Below are 7,450 nucleotides of genomic sequence, written 5' to 3'. Positions count from 1 at the left end.
AGACTGTTTCACAGTGTCCTTAAGGACCCAGCCCTGAGCCACTCCAGTGCATTTCTGAATCACCTTTCAAGCTCCCCTGGAACATTCTTTGTGCTTCACAGTGTAAATTTCAGCTTGAAAATCAGAAGAGGTTTCTGGATCAGGAACCCCCTGGAGTTTTTATTTTCTTCCTTTCTAAATGGATTTCCCCTTTTCTTGCCTCCAAGCATTTTATTTTTACAACATGTATACACTGCCTTTTCCGATTTTCATTTGCTTCTGGCTGCCAAGCTCATTTCTCCAGCACACCCTGGGAGATTCTAGGAAACCTCCTTAGAAAACATGAATACAGGGACTGAAAGCAAATGCTGGGCCTTATTCCACAAGCCCCCTTTGACTTGCCTCATCATAGCCTAGGCACAGTAGAACAGCGCCAGAGCCAGGGAGAGCCTTGCAGATCACCTACATGGGTAGGCGGGCCTAGTCATATTCCCAGGGGCCCACAGAGATGCTACCACCAAGCACAACACATTTCCTAAGAATTCCATTTCTCTGAACAGTCAGTAATTTTATTTTTATTTATTCATTCATTTATTTTTTGAGACAGGGTCTCACTTTATCACCCAGGCTGGAGTACAGTGGCATGATCTCAGCTCACTGTATCCTCTGCCTCCTGGGCTCAAGCAATCCTCCCACCTCAGCCTCCCTAGTAGCTGGGACTACAGGCGTGCCGCACATCCAGCTAATTTTTGTATATTTTGTAGACACGGGGTTTTACTGTGTTGCCAAACTTGTTCTCAAACTCCTGGACTCAAATGATCCACCTGCCTTGGCCTTCCAGAAGGTTGGGATTACAGGTGTGAGCCACTGTGCCTGGCCAGTGAGTCATTTCAAACATTATCTTTTTATGAAGACAAATACAGTTATGTGCCAAGGAGAATGCAAAATTCAAATACATTTTTACATGTATTTGAATTCAAGACTTCAAGGACTGGGAATGGACTGATTCTGACAACACTGTGGTTATCACATCCACTTCTTTGCTGTCAGAGGTACCTCAGTGGAAATTTTTGAGAATACTGAGTTAGTCCAACCTCCCATTTTACCCATGAGGAAAGCTGAGGTCTAGGCCATGGTCACACAACTACTAAGTTAGGTACTGCTGTAAGCCCTGGTCTCCTCACATGCAAAGCAGGGGGTAAAAATAGTCCTTACTTCATATAGCTACTGCAAAGATTAAAGGGGACAATTGTGTAAAGTAACAGGTAGTAATTGCTTAATAATTATAATTATTCCTCATTATCAACAGTATTTTATTTGTTTTTTGTTTTTTTGAGACATAGTTTCACTCTGCCACCCAGGCTGGAGTGTAGTGGCTGGATCTCAGCTCACTGCAACCTCCGCCTCCCGGGTTCAAGCAATTCTCTTGTCTCAGCTTCCACAATAGCTGGGATTACAGGCACATGCCACCACGCCTGACTAATTTTTGTATTTTTAGTAGAGATGGGTTTTCACCATGTTGACCAGGCTGGTCTTGAACTCCTGACCTCAAGTGATCCACTGGCCTTGGGCTCCCAAAGTACTGGGATTAAGGCATGAGCCACTGCGCCAGGCCATCAATAGTATTTTAAACCATAGATGACTGAGACTCTAAATCATAGGCCTGAGACTCAAACTGCAAGTTTAGGGCTGGATCCTTTTTTTTTTTTTTTGAGATGGAGTCTTGCTCTGTTACCCAGGCTGGAGTGCAGTGCCGCAATCTTGGTTCACTGTAACCTCTGCCTCCTGGGTTCAAGTGATTCTCTGCCTCAGCCTCCCAAGTAGCTGGGATTACAGGCGCCTGCCACCACACCTGGCTAATTTTTGTATTTTTAGTAGAGATGGGGTTTCACCGTCTTGGCCAGGCTGGTCTTGAACTCCTGACCTCATGATCCACCCGCTTCGGCCTTCCAAAGTGATGGGATTACAGGCATGAGCCACCACGCCCACCTTAGGGCTGGATCCTTTAAAGCATAGCTGTCCCTGGTGATCTAAGGGGTCTTGCTTTACGTTGGGGTCCATTTCAGCTATGATATGGCTTTGAATACCCCATGGGAAGTGTGAACACTGATGTCCGTAGAAAAACATTCTCATCTGTGCAGTGAGGTCTTTACTCTCTGAGCCTTCACATTCCCCAAATTTATTTATTTAGCTTTACAAAATCCTCAATCCCTTCAAGAAGAACTTGGGGAACATGTCACACATTTTCTAGGGTGTGGGGAAGAGGAATACCAAATGGTTTGGTATAAAAGGGATTTGTACTCCTTTAGTAAGAACCACTAAATAAATGCCGTAACCTGCCATCCCTTGCCTTTCTTGACTCCTTTCATGTTATTTTCTTTTGAGACAGGGTCTCGCTGTTGCCCAGGCTGTGGCAGGATCAGCCTTCACCTCCTGGGCCTAAGCAATGCTCCCACCTCAGCCTCCCACTCCCACCTCAGCCTCCCACGTAGCTAGGACTACAGGTGTGCACCACCATGTCCAGATAAATTTCGTTTTTTTTTTTTTATTGGTAGAGATGGGGTTTTACCCAGGTTGGTCTCCAACTCCTGAGCTCAAGTGATCCACCTGCCTCAGCCTCCTAAAGTGCTAGGGTTACAGGTGTGAGCCACTATGCCTGCCTGGTGACTCCATTTTCTTCCCTAGGCATCTCCACACTTTCCAGGTGTGAAGATGCCTGGGGAAGGCTCCCAAGGGTACTTCCTCCTTGAAGCTCTCTCTCCCTTGACCTCCATGCCATGAGTTTCTCCTACATCCTTCATCATTCCTTCTCAGTGTCCTCTGTGGGCTCTCGGTCACCCTCAAAGGGTGTTTCTTGGGGTTCTGAGCCTGCTCCTTTTTATAAGCTCTCTCTTGACTGAAGACCCCAAAATCTCTTTCACCAGCCTTGGCCCCTCTTTTGCTCTGTGTTCAATTGTCCACTGGACAGTTTCACTTGGATGTTCCACAAGCATCTCAAATCCAACGAAACTAAATTCATTATCCCTTCTTGCCCCCTAACCTGCAGCTGGTTCTGAATTCCCTAACTTGGTGAGTTGCCCAGCCTAGAAACAAGGAGGCGTCCCTGACTCCTCCCTCCCTTTCTGCTGCACTGCACCCCCAGAAGAAAATTGTTTATCAAGTCTGGCAGATTCTGCCTCCTCAATAACCCACAAATCCATCCCTCACTTTCCATCCTTGGGGCTACAGCCAGTCATCATCTCTTCCTTGGACTATTGCAATAATCTTCTGGTAGGTGCTCCTGGCTCTCCTCTCACCTCAAAGGGAATCATCGCCATCTTCCTAGAATGTTTTTCAAACTGACCATGTCGTTTCCCTACTTAAGGTCCTCCAATACTCCCACTGCTCTCAGGACAGTCCACCTCTTCAAGTGGTGTATAATGTCCGCCATGTTCTTCTGGTCTCTGCCTACCCAACAGCTGCATCTCTCTCAGAATCCTGTCTTTCATCTCAGACATCAGCTTGGCTGATAAACTTGCCATTCTCTGGTTGAACAATGCTCTTCCAAGATCTTGCCCCTTCTTCTTGCTTCCTGGACAGCTCTTAATCATCTTTCCTGACCCCAGGCTCTCCCCCAGGGAAAAAGAATTAAGCATTCATCCTTTGTTACTCACTGTCCCTTATACCCCTTCCTTCATGCCCCTGAAAGACTTTGGGGCCCTGATATTAGTTTACCCATTAGATGAGTAAACTTCTTGAGGTCACGATCCAAGTTATAGTCTTCCTTATATTCTAGAACCTAGAGACCAGCACAGAGTGGGGCTCCAATAAATGTCTGCTGAGTGAATGGGTGGATGGATACATGGATGAACAGGTGGATGGATGGATGGATGGACAGACAGATGGGTGAACAAGTGGATGGATGGGTGAATGAATGAATGAATGGATGGACAGATGGATGGAAGGATGGACAAGAAGATCTCTGGTCCAGACTGGATCTCTAAGCTCTCTGGGATGATGGGCAGAACTAAGTCAGCCACATTCCCTTACACTTTCATCAGCCTCACACTCAGGTCCCCCTCCCTTGAGATCAATGTGGAAAAGAAAGGTTTCACCGCAGGAGAGGAGAACGAAGATGTAGCATCAGGATGCTGATGAGGGAGGAAAGAGAAGAAAAGATGCCAGAGGAAGAAGCAGAGAAAGTTGGAAGCTAGAGGTCAGGGGCCCTACTTCCTGCTGTAGCAGGCCCCACTTCATCCCCAGCAGCCATCAGATACCAACCCAGAGGTGTTGGGAAATAGAGTGCACAGAGAGGATATAAAGATACTGAAAAGGTTAGACATTTGTGAGAGTCCTGAGAAGCAGGCAAGCCCCTAAGTGTGTCAAGACTCCTTCTAGAACCCCCAGCAGATAATCTCTTGGTGATGAGCTCTGACTGCATTGTCTCTGCAGATGTGGGTGCTGCTGGCTGGCTGGGGCCAGTCTAGATATGGTTATATAAATAAGATCAGCCAGAATGAGAACCTCTGCCTTAAGGATGTCCCAAGTATTGAAGATGTTTACTGGTTTTTCTTTTTTTTTTTTTTTTTTTTTTTTTTGAGACGGAGTCTCGCTCTGTCTCCCGGGCTGGAGTGCAGTGGCCGGATCTCAGCTCACTGCAAGCTCCGCCTCCCGGGTTTACGCCATTCTCCTGCCTCAGCCTCCAGAGTAGCTGGGACTACAGGCGCCCGCCACCTCGCCCGGCTAGTTTTTTGTATTCTTTAGTACAGACGGGGTTTCACCGTGTTAGCCAGGATGGTCTCGATCTCCTGACCTTGTGATTCGCCCGTCTCGGCCTCCCAAAGTTTACTGGTTTTTCTGTGATGTCAACATCAGGCATCTGCCTGTTTGCATAGTAGGTAACCCCAGCATCACCTTTGACTCAATTCAGTCCCAAAGCCCTTCGTCATCTCTCAAGTCTTCTTTATCTGCAAACATGCTATCTAAGACCAAGCCCAAGTAACTGGCAGCAGGCTGGGAGAACAATATAATCAGAAAGGGTGAGGTTCTGGAAAAACACCAAACAAGGCAGGTCCCACTTGGCTTGCTTTATCTGTAGCTCTGCATAGACAGCTCCTAAGACATGTGCCCTGACAGTCTTTGGGTGGACAAGCAGGGTGACCATCTGCCCTGGACTGCCTGAGATCGTCCTGTTGCCTTAGTGTAGTTATGAATACTACCACATACCACTTACTCTCCAAAGTATTCTGGTTTAGATGACACATTGTACAACCACTCTGTTTACAAGTTGCTTTAAGATCTGGGAGAAATCCAAGTGTGACTGCAGTAACTGCTCTTCTTTTCCTGGATCTACCCTAAAGCCATTTCACAGCACAGGTTGGCATGTCCTCACAGGGAAATTTATAAACAGTCCCACAACTCCAGAGAGGACAAACCCAGACCAAAGAAGGAAATGTAGGAGTTTGCCCTTTTGTAAAATCCTGGGCAAGACTCCGAGGCTCATCTCTCCAAGATACTGAGAATTGAAAGGAGAGGGGGAAATCCCACGGGATCGCCATCTTTGGGCGGAAGCCCTCGGTCTCTGACACTGATGGTAGTTCTGCAGTTTAATGTACCTGTTTAACTATTGTTTGGTCAGTGCAGCCGTGACTAGAAATTCTTCTGGTTTCTCCTCCTACATCTTGGTTGGGTCAGATGAAGATGGCCCAATCTGCAAGAAACACTTGTTGTGTGCTTATAGACATTTTAATCTTGGAGGGCTTTGTTTATAGGATGGACCTGGCCAAAGGAAACATGTTACTTATGGTTGAAAGCAAGAAAAACCTAGATAAATACTTTTTTTTTTTTTTTTTTTTTGAGGCACACTCTTGCTCTGTTGCCCAGGCTGGAGTGCAGTGGTGTAATCTTGGCTCACTGCAACCTCTGTCTCCCAAGTTCAAGTGATCCTTCCACTTCAGCCTCTTGAGTAGCTTGGATTACAGGCACACACCACTATGCCTGGCTAATTTTTAAAAATGTTTTGTAGAAACAGGGTTTCCCCAGGTCTCAAACTCCTGGGTTTAAGCAATCTGCCTGCCTCGACCTCCCAAAGTGCTGGGATTACAGGTGTGAGCCACAGTGCCTGGCCAAATACTTCATTTTCTAGATCATAAGATGCTTCACTTTATTCCTGGCAAAAAGTTGATTCAGCAAACCAGGGCTTTAAGTGAAGCCGGTTGGGACCTGAACCCTTGACACCTGCTCAGGGTGGAAGACGTAGCAGCTGCATCTATAGGCCACCTGGGGTGTAGGGTGACCAGCTGCCTAGCAAACCTTCCAGGGCCTCCCCGCAGTGAACTGCTATGGGCATTAGGAGGCTGCAGAAGTTCCTTCTGAGCATGCTCTGGAATACAGTAGAAAGTTACACACAGAGACACCCCACACAACATTCGCAATCACACCGAAGTGTACATCCCAGATCTGAGTGCGGTTTATTTCCCATCACAGTCTGCACACTGAAAATAATGGAATCCAATCTTAGAGAATAAGACAACACCAGCTCTTGATTTCCTTTGGTCTTAGAAATAAAGTATAACAAGTTCGCAAAAACCTACAAACTACAAGACAGGGCTTTGTTTCCCGAGGCTCTCACTCCTTCTTTACTCCTCCTATTCCTGGAAACATCATTTTCTCTTGCAGATTCTTCATGTTCCCCCAAATCCAAATTCACAAGTTCCCAAAAAGGGCAGTGCTCCTTGCTTGTTGCACCGCAGGACAGAGTGGGGCCGGGAGGATGAAAAGAAAATGATGCCTCCCTTTACATCTGGCTCTCCTTTCCTACCTAGGCCCTCCCTGCCAGAGGCTCCTGGGGAGCTCCTTCTCTGTCTAGAACATTGGGTTTCTGGGCTGTTTCCCATTCAGGAAAGGGGTGAGGGCTCTCCTCCTGCCCAGGCAGCAGCTCTGGAGGCTGTGAGCTTCTCTGCTCCCTGAAACGCCTGCACGGGGCACTCAGGAAGGGCTGGGGACTGGGTGAGGAGGTGGGGACAGAATGCCCCCTGGAAACTGCCCCAGGGGCAGCTTGAGTGGCCTGAGCCTGTGTCTGTTCTACTGAAGGTTGGAGCCCCAGAGAAAAGCCTCTGTGGAGGCACCCACTTTTCAGAACTGCTGCTTTTGGGGGAGAACACCTTTTCCCAGGTGTTGTCCTTGGGGTAGCAGGGAAGACTGGGAAAAACTGACTGGCAAGAGCTGTTGGAGGGGGGGGTTACATTTATTGACTGTCTGTCACATGCCAGGTGCTGCTGAAGGTCGCGGGTCCTACAGGATCTCCTTTTAGCCCCTCATATCCCTGTAGATTACAGGTCGTTCACGGATGACCCTGAACCCAGAGGGGCTGTCTAGGCCCAGGGCCCAGCTAGTGAGTGGAATCGCAGAATCACCTGCCTTGGAAGGGTCTGTCTTACCCTGGCGCCCAAGATGTGTCCCTTACCCTCTGCCACCAGGACATGTAAATTCG

This window comes from Piliocolobus tephrosceles, chromosome 1 (genome assembly GCF_002776525.5).
Source record: "Piliocolobus tephrosceles isolate RC106 chromosome 1, ASM277652v3, whole genome shotgun sequence".
Taxonomy (NCBI): domain Eukaryota; kingdom Metazoa; phylum Chordata; class Mammalia; order Primates; family Cercopithecidae; genus Piliocolobus; species Piliocolobus tephrosceles.
Note: the sequence above shows the minus strand (reverse complement) of the source record.